Source organism: Panulirus ornatus, chromosome 49 (genome assembly GCF_036320965.1).
Source record: "Panulirus ornatus isolate Po-2019 chromosome 49, ASM3632096v1, whole genome shotgun sequence".
Taxonomy (NCBI): Eukaryota; Metazoa; Arthropoda; class Malacostraca; order Decapoda; family Palinuridae; genus Panulirus; species Panulirus ornatus.
Window position 1 is genome coordinate 9,389,337 of NC_092272.1, and position 16,689 is coordinate 9,406,025.

Below are 16,689 nucleotides of genomic sequence, written 5' to 3' on the forward strand. Positions count from 1 at the left end.
ATTGGAATGGGTTACATAACGTACCGAGATATGCACAAAAACATTCAAAAGAAACCATGACGAAAGGCCAAAAACAGTCACAGATGAGCCCAGGGCAGACAGTTATGTGATGTGGGCGGCGGCGGAGAGAGAGAGAGAGAGAGAGAGAGAGAGAGAGAGAGAGAGAGAAACATTTTAGCCTCTCCTTCCGGCAAAAAATCTCGTCGGAAATACGGTCAGGAAGGAAGGATGGTTCTCCTCCCCATCTCTCTCTCTCTCTCAGTATGGGCGGTAGGCAGCCATCGACCGAGTGAGTTTAAATCATCGCCCGAGCAACCAGAGGGATAGCGACCTGCCCCACTTCAGTGGCTGTTAAGTGTCACTCCTTTGGCCCAGATAGCTATCTTTTCCCTCCGCCTCATACATACCACTTGACAACCCAATCTCACACGACTCGTTCTACGCAGCCGTATACTGACCTGTGGTTAGCACTATACGCTGGCCGTCCTTGCGGCAAAATATCTTTGTAAGCACTATGTCAATAGGTACCCTCCTTCCCTCACACTGTACACCTCATCATTCCCTCCCTCCCTCGTCTTCTCTAGAACCTCACTGCCACACTACACAAACATTTCAAAGGTTCAAATACTAAATCATATCTTCCAAACCAGTTTTCGACCTCCTCTTCTCCCCTGACCTCAACTCAAGATTCCTTCTCTTCCACCTTAAGATATTCATGGATTAACATAGCCTCACACTCTTTCCTCGAGTCAACAGGATCCTGATCTTACGTAAAAATGATTTAAGACTTCTTTACTCACGTTACCCAATTCTTCTCAGCTCGCGTATGTCGCCCAATCTTCGTTCTTTACAAAGACCATGTCTCTCCACATACGGTACATAGATCCCACATGTGGAAAAATGAGTCCCACTCTTTCTGTTCCTCATGAGAGAGAGAGAGTCCGCCCTACCACCTCATGGCGTTCAACACCCTCAATTCCCTCATTTATCATTCGTGCTCTGGTGGACCAGTCCAGCGGCCCTCATGTTACCTGTTCTTGTGAATTGATCCGTCATTCCTCACGTTCAGTGTACTGATGGACCGATCCTTTCGTCCCTCTTGTTCACCACTCAGCTGAGGAGGTTTACTGTCCCTTACATTCCCATCTAGGATGAACCGGTCCATCGTCCCACATGTTCATCGTTCTGAGGAAGAGTCCATTATCTCTCATGGTCTCTTCTCTCACGAACCGTTCCACTGTCCCTTAGGTCCATCGTCTCACCTTTGCTCACACCCTGGCATTCTGATCTCCTCCAGTCACTGAAGTAGACATGAAGTTCAGTCCTTATACATTTAAGTATCCTCTTCTTCCCCTTATCTTCGAATACTCGTTGCACAAGCTATTTGAACTCTCCATTCACGTGTCACACGCAAACTGTATCTTCTCACATGTAAATGACACGCCCAATTTGCCATAGAGTAACCACTCGTGTACAAAACATATGGTCATGGAATTACCATTTCATTTACGATGTATTACAATCGTTCATTATCTCCACGACAGGCAACTCACTGTGACGTGACCTCATTCAAGACCCATGACATAAAATTGCTCCCTGACATAAGTTTTAATTTTGACCTCATTCCTCCGTGATTCGTTCCCTGGTTTCGAAGTCTCGCTTCATATTCTTCTCCTGACTTCGAAGTCTCGCTTCATATCCTTCGCCCGAGTTTGAATTCTCGCTTCATATCCTTCGCCTGCGTTCGAAGTCTCATTTCATATCCTTCGCCTGAGCTCGAAGTCTCGTTTCATATCCTTCGCCTGAGCTCTAAGTCTCGTTTCATATCCTTCGCCTGAGCTCTAAGTCTCTTTTCATACCCTTCGCTTGAGTTCGAAGTCTCGTTTCATATCCTTCGCTGGTTCTTCCACGCAAGCACGAAGTGTTGCCCCGTGTTCACTCAGTCATTCACCGTTTTATTCACGGTCACCAAGAGACTGGCAGGAGCGGGGGAATATATCTTTGCAGTGCTTACCTCAGTTAAATCCTCTTACAGTCTCGTATATTCTCCTCCCATCTAGTTTACAAGCGTCCCGAGAGTTTATCAATTTACTCTTTCCCCAAACATTTATTTGGTGCAGCCTCGTGGGATTCATTGATGCTGACCAGAAGACAAAATTCTCCCATTACCCAGAGGATTATCAGCAGTGAGCCAGACTCACAAAGGATGAGTGGTCGAGCATGAAGGGGGGCGAAGCTGCCTAGTTGGTTTGGAATTATTTGAGAGTTTCCGTTTTCTTTTCTCTGTTCGTAGCCAACAAGAAGACTAGGCTGGTATCATCTGTTATGGTGCAGGTTACTTGCTCCCCCCTCTCTCTCTCCCTGCCTTGTCCTCACTCATCCACCGACTCGTCTTTTTCAGGACCATTCTAACATCACACGTCGTCACATTATTGCCCGAGCCCGCCGTTTACGCTGATTGGATGGGTTCCTTAGCACCATGATCATGAGGTGCGTGTACAAAATTCCGTCAGCCAAATCTCACATAATCTGACCACATTTTGTCCAGCCCATGTGCTTCACGACAACAGACAGGGAGAGACGACGTGGACCTCCGTGGTGCAGCGGTTAGCGTTGCTGATTATGACGCATTCATGGCCCTGTCTGGGGTTGCATCTGCATAGATTCGAATCATAGAAAGAGATAGCCCATCTGCAGTTTACCCAGCTGTTCATCCTCCCTTAAGGAGCTGGTGGATAAAATGGGTACCTAACCTCATGACCCAGTCTGGGGTTGGATCTGCATAGATTCGAATCATAGAAAGAGATAGCCCAGCTGCAGTTTACCCAGCTGTTCATCCTCCCTTAAGGAGCTAATCGATAAAATGGGTACCTAACCTCAAGCTAGGATATATCGTTATATTCAGCGTTAATGATAGATATTTTATCGAAGTGTTCAGTTGCTCCTGTTCTCTCAAACATATAGAGATGAATACAGACTCAGGATGTAAATCACTGCTAAAGAACGAGCAAAAACTACTGCCCGAAATAACTCATTAGAAAAGGTAGTTTGCACTTCAATGTCCCATTGTATTTCCCTCTTTTTAACTACCAATCAACGAAGGGAGGATTTAGTGTTTAAAGAGTGAATGAAATTGCCATATTTGACCTACATTACAAGGGCGCTTGGGTTCGTGACCTCTAAGTGCATAGTTATCAAACTGATTCAGACGTCTCGACTGGTTAATCTGATTATGATATGGCGAGGTGATTAGTCATCACTACAGACAAAATGATCACTCAGAGGGATTAATGACTGATTACTCAGGGGAGGTGTTGACCGATTAATCAGAGGGAGAGTTCACCGACTGCTTAGAGGAAGTGTTGATTACTCAATGACGCTATTGACTGATTACTCAAGGAAGAACGTTAATTGACTTCTTAGGGAAATTCTATCAATCACTCGGGGAAACGGTTGATCGATTGATTGCTCATGGAAAGCGCTAATCGATTACCCATGGGAAAGCGCTAATAGATTAATCATGGGGTATTAATCGATAAATCATGGAAAGCGTTCGTCGATTACTTTGGGAAAAGCGTTTATTGAAAAATTTAAGAAAAAGAGTTCATCAATTACTTTAAGAAAAAGTGTTCATCGATTACATAAAGAAAATGCGTTCGTCGATTACTTTGGGAGAAAGCGTTCGTCGATTACCCAGAGAAAGTATTATCCAGTTACTCAGGGAGTGTGTTCATCATCAAGTGATGAATTCATACTCTATCTTTTGACATCGATTACATTGCTTGTAAAAATGTCTAGTGGCGAGAAGCGTGGCTGGAAGTGGAGAGTGACGGAACTTTTAAAGTTACAGAAGGTAACAGAAGGGAGCACATCTGGAGTACACACAAGTCATTACGACGAGACTTTGCCAGAAGCAAGCTGGGTTAGCGCGTAACGTTCACCGCGCAAATAAGATTTTGACACAAGGAGAAAAAGGTGAAGCGGGGGGAGCGAACGTGTCGTGTGACTGACGTGGAAAGAGTGTTTGTGGGTGGTTCCGAAGGCGAAAGTCTATGTAAATATGTCTATAGATAGATAGTTTATTCGTACATGTCTCCTTGTCCAGCACTTGTTTATCTAACTACCCATTTTTTTTTTTCTATGCATCAGAATTCAACGAAACCAAGTACCAGCAAACCGAGTGGGTCCTAACGAGGCAGTTTGCGACAGTGGTAGAGGACGTATCTATATCAACCTCTCTCTCTCTCATATATATATATATATATATATATATATCCAATCCAACCTCTGCTCAGGTCGTCTTTGCCATAGCACTATTTGATAATCCAGTCAGGCGCCGGGTCCTGATTGCTTGCGATTGGACAGTGAAGCTTTCTCTCTCGCTTCCCTGACCGCAGGAGGGATTGGGCTGCCCTGCCTAGCGAGCGGGTGTTGGTAGCCACCCTCACCTCTAGCCTTCCAGATGGAACCTATGCCAATTAGTCTACGTCACTGACCATTGGTCGCGTTTCCACCGTCAATGGTCGTATTTTGATTCTGAAGACAAGAGACTTCTGTCTTCGTTTCTATCCCTTTCAGTAACTAGGGAATGCGAAACGCGTCAGCCATCTGTTTAATATAACCGGTTCGAAAGAGATTTGTGTAACAAATGAACATCATTCACACGAGGGATTACACGCTTTATATATATATATATATATATATATACTCTTCTACTTGATCGCCGTTTCCCGTGTTAGCGAGGTAGCTTCAGGAAAGATGAAGAAAGACCACATCTGCTCACACTCATTCTCTGGCTGTTATGTGTAATGCACGGAAACCACAGCTCCCTTTCCACATCCAGGCCCCACAGAACTTTCCATGGTTTACCCCAGATGCTTCACATGCCCTGGTTCAATCCACTGACAGCACGTAGACTCTAGTGTACCACATCGTTCTAATTCACTATACCGAGCACGCCTTTAACCCTCCTGCATGTTCAGGTCCCGATCACTCAAAATCTTTTTCATTCCATCCTTCCACCTCCAATTTGGTCTCCCACTTCTCCTCGTTCTCTCCACCTCTGACGCATATATCCTCTTTATCAACCTTTCCTCACTCATTCTCTCCGTATGTCCAGACCATTTCAACACATTCACTTCTGCTCTCTTAACCACACTTTTTATTACCACACATTTCTCTTACCCTTACATCACTTACTCGATCAAACCTTACACCACATATTGTCCTCAAACATCTCATTTCCAACACATCCACCCTCCTCCGCACAACCTGAGTCTAGGCCAGCTGCTACACAGTTCATCGACCAATCCCCTAGAGGAGGATAAACAGCTGGGCTTACTACGGACAGAATAATGCAACCGAGATTCGAACTAATTTGTTCGACCGGTTCTATATCTCAAACTTCCAGATTAAGAGCGGCCATCACGTACGTCTGGTCTTGACTCAGTCTTCACATAAGGAGCCACACTCCCCATCCACGTAGACAACAGGGGTGAAAGGGATTTGTTGCACAGAGAAGTCCTCCAGCGTTTCCACTCCCTTCGCCGTCATACTGTGGAAAATCAATGTTCCCCTGAAATCATCTGGCACACGACCAAGTTTCTGCCCAGCGTCACACACACACATCACAGTGTTTCACTTATGCTTTCATAGTTAACCATCACATTCATCAACTCATCCACACTCCCGTAGCCACAGTTAACGGAGATAATTGCTACTGTCGCTGCTCCGTCTCTCTCTCTCTCTCTCGCTCACGCTCTGGACACCTTTGCCTCCGGGAGCAGATGGCATCCAAGTCGTACTCCACAAGACCAAAAAAAAAAGAAAAAAAAAAAAAAGATACAGCCATAGCGAAACCAATGACGTTATTCAGTTGTGCAAAATTCTGAATGAAAGCAAAACTTGTCATCTACTGAGGCAATCACTCTCGATCCTAACCATTTTCTACGTTTCCTTTTTTTCCTCTGTTGCACAGATGCTCATCTATCTTACCCCCTCGAAGAATAATTCTCTTACACACCACGAGCGAAATCCTCAGATGCTGTTTTCAATTCACGTCTTTTATCTTATCTCCTCATTCAAGGTCTTATCTGTTCCCAACGTCGTCTTTTAATTCCACACACACATTGTCTCCTTGTCCTCTGGGGCATTCATCCTCTCCTGCCAAAAGAGACATCCTTTCATTGGCCATCAGGCTCTCTCTCTCTCCCTTTTACCAACGATCTCATGGTCCATCAGCTATCATGACATGGCTCTTCTGGTCAAAATATTATATTCTCTGGCTACCAGTCCTCGAGTTAACCAACTCGCTTCATCATCCAGCTCTCTCTACCCAAAATTTCCTCCCCTCGTCATCAGCTTTGCCTTCAGTCCTGTATCTTCTTCCATCGTACACCAGGTACCCGAATCATCATCAACCACTTCCAGAGAGAAGGACGAAATGCTCCCTCTGTGGCCTTAATTAAAGTCGACTACCCGAAACCACACATTATATAGCCATCAAAGACCAAACCACTATATACAGTTCGATGGTTTTCTCACACACGGAAGACAATAGATATAAATCTTCATCTCTTCAGATAGTCATCACTTCGATTAGATTCGACGCAAGGGTTTGCGACGCAAGGGCCTTCGATGCAAGGGTCGTCTTCTTCCTTCATTACGGGATCCCCCCACTCAGGCCAAACGTTCCATTAGTACCTGTCCCTGGCAGCCGTATGCACCCCCAGGCTTCATCACAGAGTCCAAATGTCTTCAGCGATGAGATCGAGGAGCGTTACGGCGATGAATAGGTTCTGCCAGACGACTCTATCCCTCTGGCCACACTTGTTGATGGATCTGCTCAAGAGCCATTTTACGGTTGTCTTTCATTAAGAGGTCACTTTGACGAAGGGTGTTTAAGATGGCGTTCACACGGAAGCAATCATGATCGTACAGACAAGGCAATTGATGAGGGGGTTTAAGACGTTTCCATAGAAGCAATCATGATCGTACAGACAAAACAATTGATGAGGGGGGTTTAGTGGATGAAGATGGAAACCCAACGAAAATGAACTCTCAAGATATTATACTCTGGAGGTATGGGCGAACCCAGGGTACCTTCATCGCCTTTATGTCCTGACGTCATACGATTCAGAATTCTCTTTAATGGTCACAGAACTGATTATTATACCATCCACGTCCTCCTGATAGAGTCGTGAGATTTTTGAAGACTTCAGGATTAGCTGGACCCAGGTTTCCTTCTGATGTGCTCGCCAGTGAACGCAAAAGTAAAGGATCAATGCAGAGTTCAAATGGCGTTCTAGGTCGACCTTATTTATATATATATAATATATATAATCCCTAGGGATAGAGGAGAAAGAATACCGACCTCGTATTCCCTGAGTGTCTCAAAAAGCGACTAAAAGGGGAGGGAGCGGGGAGACTGGAAATCCTCCCCTCTCGTTTATAATTTTCCTAAAGAAGGAACAGAGAAGGGGGCCAAGTGAGGAAATTTCCTCTTAGGTTCAGTCCTCAGTTCTTAACGCTACCTCGCTAACGCGGAATCAGGCGAATATGTATAAAAAAAAAAAATTTTGTAAAGGTTTTTTCCTCACATTTCCCGCCACGTACAATATTCCCACAACTTTTACGTAAGAAATGAAAGAATATAGATTGCCTCTCCCAAGAAAATACCAAATGACATTTCAAAGGTTTAGGATTCTCGGAAATCTAATGTAATCTGCCTCGAAACAGGCAAATTATTACTATTCACATGACAAATATAATCATATGATAACCAAAGGTTGTTGGTAGGTCACACAATCTATGCCACTTCGAGGTCAGGTCAGAGAGGATTGGCTATTCATGTCAGGTGTTCTCATTCCAGGTCACAGGAGGTCAGGTCATGTCAGCGTTCTAGTACAGGAGTTCAGACTACAGTCACAAGCGTTCAGTTCACAAGCGTTCAGTCTCTCAGATGTTCAATTTTGATCGTAGATCTCAAGGAGTTCAATTTGGGTCACCCAGACTACGCTTGGTACAGGTCACAGGAGCGCGACAGAGGCCTAGAGTGACGCGAACTCGCCCATCTTAGTGAAGGCCGACGCGATATTGGATAGGAACAGCGCCGATAGCCTATAACCCACAGTCGAGGGACATCAAGTGCTGATGTGGCTGGATAGTGTTAGGTCTGCTGCCATCCGCTCGAACAGATTGCTTTATCGGGTCTATATAGAACCTTGCCTGCAGTTACGGGCGTGGGGTAGCAGCTACGGGTGTGGGGTATGTTGAAAGGCTCAAGTTGCATGACAGAACTGGCATTGGTTAAGTATCTTCACGCGCGTAGTGGTATAGGGAGAGAGAAGAAATACCTGGCGTTCTTCTGTGCTGTCTACTACTAGATATGGAGACCGTGTTGTTCCTATTCAACTACCAACCCATCTCTCACTTCTGTCATCTTCAAATTCTTTGAAAACTTTCCCCAACTCTCACTTCCTTAGAGTAGCAATCCCTTCTTCCACATCATCACTATGGTATTCAAGATGTAAAGTCTACTGACGATCTCTCCTTTGTCGTTCATTTCTGATCCTCCTCTCAAAGAATTTGACCTTGTCTCTCGACCTTCCCAAATTGTATGGCTGTGTGGCAAAAGAATTTGCATTCTAAGCCTCCTTCCCTTTGGCATCTTTGCCCTTCTCAATCCTTCTAGCATTTCTGCCCGTCTCCCTGTTCGCTTCCCTTCTCGTCGCTCCATAGTTGTATTCGCTGATGGAGACACTTCTTTCTCTCATCCTCTCACTTGTGGTCTCCCACAGGGGTTTATCTTATCGCCTTCCCTCTTTCTTCACTCTACATGATTGGTTTTTCTTCCTCTTGTCTGTATTTACTCTTACATCATAGGTTCTACTTCATTCTCAACTGTATTGACTCACACTCAAAGGTTCCACTCTCTCTCTCTATATATATATATATATGTATATCTTCACTTTCCATTGACCTTTTTGTCTTACACAATGTGGAAATTATATTGCAATCCTAACTCAAACTTCTGCAACATCTCACACGTAATTTGCCGATATCCAGCCAACAGCTTGCACCTCATTCATCTCACACTTGACAACGCACAACTTATGATACATATTCTTTACTCCAGCTTCTCCCATTATGGACTCTTAATCATCAGAGGAATGTTCGATGCCGAACTAGAACTCCAAGTCGCTGGTCGAGAATGGCTGGATACCCACGTCGTGAGGTTCCTTTGACATACAAGAGACAGGACCACCCTCCTGGGCCCTGGCTAGTGTTCTATTAATTCCTGCAGCATTCGGCAGCAGCATTGCTCACCACCGCCATCCATAAACAAGTCAAATGCTCATGGTGACATCACACTCGCACACCCCTACCACAGACTCGTCTTCGCTTGGAACCACTTACCCTCCTCTCTACCTACTTGCACCTTACTCTGTCTCTTATGCCTAACCACTCGCGCACGTGCCTTACTCTCAGCTTTTAAAGCTTCTGTCTATTTCTTCCCATGACTTTAACCTCGCTTAAACCTATCATCCAAGGCTGCAATCTTAAACTTTAACCCCAGAAACATCGCTTCGTGATACAGAAAACTCCAATTGTTTGCCAGGTACATGTCGAGACACCCCAGCACCAGAATCATCCGTCTTAGAATGACTCAACCTGTTTTACCTTAGCTTTTGTGTCAGACATTATCCCTGACCTCAGTTTTGACCGACCATGTACTGTATTTGGATATGGATGTATGCATGTGTATACATTTGAGTATATATATATATATATATATACATATATAATATATATATATCACGTATTGACCTCCAACAGCAAGGATTCGAACCTCGTCCCATTTGCGTAGTAGCTGGGTATGCTAACGACACTGCTACGCTGCCATAATTATTTGTAGGTATATATATATATATATATATATATAACGCTCTCTGGCCATCTCTCCTACTTACATACGTATACTTATGTATATCTCGCTTTTTAAAACAGGCATTCCCAATCACCAGTCCTTTTTCAGCACATAAATCTACAAGCTCTTCATTTCCATTTACAACACTGAACACCCCATGTATACCAATTATTCCCTCAACTGCCACATTACTCACCTTTGCATTCAAATCACCCATCACTATAACCCGCTCTCATGCATCAAAACCACTAACACTCATTCAGCCGTTCCCAAAACACTTGCCTCATGATCTTTCTTCTCATGCTCAGGTGCATATGCACCAATAATCACCCATCTCTCCAACTTTCAGTTTTACCCATATAAATCGAGAATTTACTTTCTTACATTCTATCACATACTCCCACAACTCCTGTTTCAGGAGTACTGCTCCTTCTTCCCTTGCTCTTGTCCTCTCACTAACCTCTGACTTTACTCCCAAGACATTCCCAAACCACTCTTCCCCTTTACCCTTGAGCTTCGTTTCACTCAGAGCCAAAACATCCAGGTTCCTTTCCTCAAACATACTACCTATCTTGGATTACGTGTTAATTGACAGGCGCGCGAAAGAGAGACTTTTGGATGTTAATGTGCTGAGGGGTGCAACTGGAGGGATGTCTGATCATTATCTTGTGGAGGCTAAGGTGAAAATTTGTATGGGTTTTCAGAAAAGAAAAGCGAATGTTGGGGTGAAGAGGGTGGTGAGAGTAAGTGAGCTTGGGAAGGAGACTTGTGTGAGGAAGTACCAGGAGAGACTGAGTACAGAATGGAAAAGGGTGAGAACAATGAAAGTAAGGGGAGGAACGGGATGTATAGGGAATCGGTGATGGACTGCGCAAAAGATGCTTGTGGCACGAGAAGAGTGGGAGGTGGGTTGATTAGAAAGGGTAGTGAGTGGTGGGATGAAGAAGTAAGATTATTAGTGAAAGAGAGGCATTTGGACGATTTTTGCAGGGAGAAAATGCAATTGAGTGGGAGATGTATAAAAGAGACAGGAGGTCAAGAGAAAGGTGCAAGAGGTGAAAAAGAGGGCAAATGAGAGTTGGGGTGAGAGAGTATTATTAAATTTTAGGGAGAATGAAAAGATTTTCTGGAAGGAGGTAAATAAAGTGCGTAAGACAAGGGAGCAAATGGGAACTTCAGTGAAGGGCGCAAATGGGGAGGTGATCAGTAGTGGTGACGTGAGAAGGAGATGGAGTGAGTATTTTGAAGGTTTGTTGAATGAGTTTGATGATAGAGTGGCAGATATAGGGTGTTTTGGTCGAGGTGGTGTGCAAAGTGAGAGGGTTAGGGAAAATGATTTGGTAAACAGAGAAGAGGTAGTAAAAGCTTTGCGGAAGATGAAAGCCGGCAAGGCAGCAGGTTTGGATGGTATTGCAGTGGAATTTATTAAAAAAGGGGGTGACTATTATTGACTGGTTGGTAAGGCTATTTAATGTATGTACGACTCATGGTGAGGTGCCTGAGGATTGGCGGAATGCGTGCATAGTGCCATTGTACAAAGGCAAAGGGGATAAGAGTGAGTGCTCAAATTACAGGGGTACAAGTTTGTCGAGTATTCCTGGTAAATTATATGGGAGGGTATTGATTGAGAGGGTGAAGGCATGTACAGAGCATCAGATTGGGGAAGAGCAGTGTGGTTTCAGAAGTGGTAGAGGATGTGTGGATAAGGTGTTTGCTTTGAAGAATGTATGCGAGAAATACTTAGAAAAGCAAATGGATTTGTATGTAGCATTTATGGATCTGGAGAAGGTATATGATAGAGATGCTCTGTGGAAGGTATTGAGAATATATGGTGTGGGAGGCAAGTTGTTAGAAGCGGTGAAAAGTTTTTATCGAGGATGCAAGGCATGTGTACGTGTAGGAAGAGAGGAAAGTGATTGGTTCTCAGTGAATGTAGGTTTGCGACAGGGGTGTGTGATGTCTTCATGGTTGTTTAATTTGTTTATGGATGCGGTTGTTAGGGAGGTGAATGCAAGAGTTTCGGAAAGAGGGGCAAGTATGAAGTCTGTTGGGGATGAGAGAGCTTGGGAAGCGAGTCAGTTGTTCGCTGATGATACAGCGCTGGTGGCTGATCCATGTGAGAAACTGCAGAAGCTGGTGACTGAGTTTGGTAAAGTGTGTGAAAGAAGAAAGTTAAGAGTAAATGTGAATAAGAGCAAGGTTATTAGGTACAGTAGGGTTGAGGGTCAAGTCAATTGGGAGGCAAGTTTGAATGGAGAAAAACTGGAGGAAGTAAAGAGTTTTAGATATTTGGGAGTGGATTTGGTAGCGGATGGAACCATGGAAGCGGATCATAGGGTGGGGGAGGGGGCGAAAATTCTGGGAGCCTTGAAGAATGTGTGGAAGTCGAGAACACTATCTCGGAAAGCAAAAATGGGTATGTTTGAAGGAATAGTGGTTCCAACAATGTTGTATGGTTGCGAGGCGTGGGCTATGGATAGAGTTGTGCGCAGGAGGATGGATGTGCTGGAAATGAGATGTTTGAGGACAATGTGTGGTGGTTTGATCGAGTAAGTAACGTAAGGGTAAGAGAGATGTGTGGAAATAAAGAGAACGTGGTTGAGAAAGCAGAAGAGGGAGTTTTGAAATGATTTGGGCACATGGAGAGAATGAGTGAGGAAAGATTGACCAAGAGGATATATGTTTCGGAGGTGGAGGGGACGAGGAGAAGTGGGAGACCAAATTGGAGGTTGAAAGATGGAGTGAAAAAGATTTTGAGTGATCGGGGCCTGAACATGCAGGAGGGTGAAAGGAGGGCAAGGAATAGAGTGAATTGGATCGATGTGGTATACCGGGGTTGACGTGCTGTCAGTGGATTGAATCAGGGCATGTGAAGCGTTTGGGGTAAACCATGGAAAGTTGTGTAGGTATATATATTTGCGTGTGTGGACGTATGTGTATGGAGGTGGGTTTGGCCATTTCTTTCGTCTGTTTCTCTGCGCTACCTCGCAAAATCGGGAGACATCAACAGAGCAAAAAAAAAAAAAAATATATATATAATCGCAGATTCCGGCAATCAAGCGCATCCTTTGACGTCACACCGTCCACAGTGCATAGAATCCTCTCATCTTTAATCATACCTTTCAGATTAAACACGATCAATCATACTATTAATCTTGATTAACACAGACCAGAAACGACTCATCTCAAATTAACGTTTGCTACGACTCTTAGGGTAACTTAACCTTCCCCTCGTATGAACAATAAGATAACGCCAATTTCCTTCATATTTTTTTTTTCCACTTTTCACCACAAACTTCGCCTTCTGTCTGGTATAAAAAGTTGGTCTCTGGCATTAATCATTCGGTCACAATCTTTTCTTGATCAGTTAAACCCACGGGGATCTTGGCTAAACTCGCTGGTCTCAATCTAAACCATCTGGTCAGTTTTAGTGACTGAAGTAGATATTAGGAGGCCGCTGCCTTCATCACCATATACAGCCTCCTGTTGGACATCTCTCGGTCACTACACTGACCGTAATATTTTTACAGGGTATACAAGAGTTTGACCACAAAAGATCAAATAACAATGTTAGTTCACTACAGTACCACCCCACCGACGTCCAGGGTGTGGTGGAGAGGGAGGAAGGGATTTTTGGTGGTGAGGGAGGGTTTGGTGGAGACTGAGGAGGGGATTGTTGGTGGTTAAGAAGGGTGTAGTGGTTAAGGGAGGAAGGGTCTGCTAGTGGTGAGGGACGGTGTTGTGGAGAGGGAGGAAAGGATTGTTGGTGAAGGGATCATATGGTGGAGACGGAGGAAGGGACGGTGTTGTGGAGAGGGAGAAGGGGATTGTTGGCGGCTAGGGAGAGTGTGGTGGTCACGGAGGAGGGTTTGTTGGTGGCGAGGAAGGGTGTGGTGGTCAGGGAGAGAAGGAGGGCGTGATGGTGGCGAGGGAGAAGTGTAGTAGCCAAGGAGGGAGGAAGGGCGTGGTGGGAGTGAGGGAGGCTGTGGTGGCCAGGGAAGGAAAAGATCGTTGTGGTGAGGAACTGCGAGGTTGCAGAAGAGCGCCCGAAGCTGCTAGTATACACAAGACATACACTGGACATTTACACAGATCACGGATGATATCCACAACACGATAATGATATCACACCTCGGGAGATAAAGTTGGTCAAACCCTCAAGTCACATGATAGCGTTGTACCCCACTCACACAACACTCACCTGCAGCTTGCAGTGCCGCACGTACCACAGCGACGAACAGGTTAAGTGGGACCACAAACACACTGCTCCTGACCTGCTTTCTGGGACTTCTGGTATTATTGTTGTTTGTTGGGTTTTATGGCCATCGACCTATGATGAAGGCCATTAGGCCTGCAACCCTATTTGATGTACGACTGTAGTCATCATTCCTTATTTATTCCTAAAAGAAAAAAAGTATATATATAAATAGATTAGATAAAATCTATAAATAAGTGTCAATTGAGATTATAATGATAAAGATGATATTAAAGATAAATGAAAAAGCAATTCCCCAGCACACAACATAAAACTATGTTAATACAACCATAAGTACATTTAACCACAAAGGCATCTTAACTTACATAAAAAAAATCGTTACGCTCCCCTACCACACAACCACACCTCGGGGAAGATCCACTACACCTCAGGTTGCCGTCTGGGTTGAGACTGCTGTGGAAGGCGTCGGCACTGGTATATAAGGAGTGGATATGAAGCCCGGCTTGTCTCAGTCAAAGTGAGACGAAGCAACAAGGACTTGAATGAACGCTGAACGATCTGGTTCCAGCGTGGCAGAGAGGCAGTGGTGCGTAGTATGGAGGACAAAATAATATAAGATTTTAGATTTAAACAAGATGTTAGGAGAGTACATGATAATATATACATATATATACATATATGCAAAGATTCGAACCCCGTATCATTTGCGTGGTAGCTGGGAACGCTAACTGCGAGGCTATGATCGCCCCCAACAGGGAAACGACTATTCGATTGTTAGTAATCCAATACCCTTAAACAAGATCTTAGGAGAGTACATGACAATATAAATACATTATATATATATATATATATATATATATATATATATATATATATATATATATATATATATATATATATGTTATCCCTGGGGATAGAGGAGAAAGAATACTTCCTACGGGTTCCCTGCGTGTTGTAGAAGGCGACTTAAAGGGGAGGGAGCGGGGGGGCTGGAAATCCTCCCCTCTCGTTTTTTTATTTTTCCAAAAGAAGGAACAGAGAAATGGTGAATATGTATAAAAGAATATATATATATATATATATATATTAGAGTCGTCGCCTCAGGTCAGGTTAGTTGTTGACTGACGAACTCGAACTCGAACTCCCATCTCACTGGGGGGCGCAGCACCGCCCGATAGAATTCGACTTTAAGCAAAGTTGGAGAAGACTTTACCTCGGGAAAAACTCCCCCGAGACACAGTTAGAGTTGCAAGTTTGTCTCTTGCCAGGAAATTTTTTTAAAAAGGAGTTGATAATGTTCCATCAGTTCAGTATTATATGTCTTCCATTATTTTCCTTTAACTATTTCATGATAAATGAGACTCATTTTTCGATACTTGAGAATGAATAAGATTATTGTCAAAATTCCAGATTGAATGAGACTCATTTTCCCGACTCTGTGTGTGTGTGAGGGTGAAATGACGATCGGTATATTGATTAGCGTCGCAAAAAAATAAGTGAATTTCTTCTTAAGTCGACTTTGATCCAGTATTACGGGATCCTGTGAGATCTAAGTGGGAGACGAAGTTCTTGGGTTCGCGCCTTCAGACAGCCTCTGATAATTGTCAGTGTCGTACTGGTTAGCTGGGTTCACTGGTTCGTTGACTCGCTAGTTCATTGGTTCATTGGCTGGTTACATACAGATTCGACAGATAACTCGTCTATCAACGGGCTCCTTAGACTGAATGTCGCTGTAGGATCGCAAGGCAAAACGGTAGCACAGTACGGATATATATATATATATATATATATATATATATATATATATATATATATATATATATATATATATATATATATTTTCAAACTATTCGCCATTTCCCGCGTTAACGAGCTAGCGTTAAGAACAGAGGACTGGGCCTTTGACGGAATATCCTCACCTGGCCCCCTTCTCTGTTCCTTCTTTTGGAAAATTAAAAAAAACAAAAAAAAAACAGAGGGAAGGATTTCCAGCCCCCCCGCTCCCTCCCCTTTTAGTCGCCTTCTACGACACGCAGGGAATACGTGGGAAGTATTTCTTCTCCCCTATCCCCAGGGATAACCTCCATAAATTTATACACACTACGATATAAGAACATATATATCATTATCAAAACCATGTTTCTCTCTTGAGAATAATTAGTTTAAAGAGGGGCCAAGTTTCAATTGTTCTCAGTTCTGTGGAAACTGACTTGTCAGATATTAATGCAGTGTTTGTCTATGTTGCTGGAACAGAGAAATCCCTAGGAGTATTGGTAGCAGATAATGATGTACAGATGTATAGATCATTATAGATGGTGGAAATTCTGAGACGCACTGACAAGACACAATTGCCATTTAGATACAGGATCTCGCTACCTAGTCTGGCGCCAGTGTTGCCTTTCATATGGACCCTACCCTATGCATGTAAATTCCCTATTAGTAGTGTATGAGGAGGAGGTTTTCCCTCTCCTGGGAACACATCACTTGAACATTTTCTCTCATAAAACACCTCAGATCTGCATATGCTTCTACACTTACCACGTCC

At 43.8% G+C, this 16,689-nt stretch overlaps 1 long non-coding RNA gene across 1 annotated transcript in view; it reads right to left on the minus strand.

Moving 5' to 3' along the window:
* Positions 1 to 14,582, minus strand: part of LOC139764270 (uncharacterized) — an 86,505-nt gene extending 71,923 nt beyond the window's left edge. The window contains exons 1-2 of the long non-coding RNA XR_011716338.1: positions 14,510 to 14,582; positions 14,130 to 14,328 (exon numbers count right to left, since the gene is read on the minus strand). This is a non-coding gene — a long non-coding RNA (uncharacterized lncRNA). The remainder of the gene's footprint in view (positions 1 to 14,129; positions 14,329 to 14,509) is intronic.
* Positions 14,583 to 16,689: the final 2,107 nt, after the last annotated feature.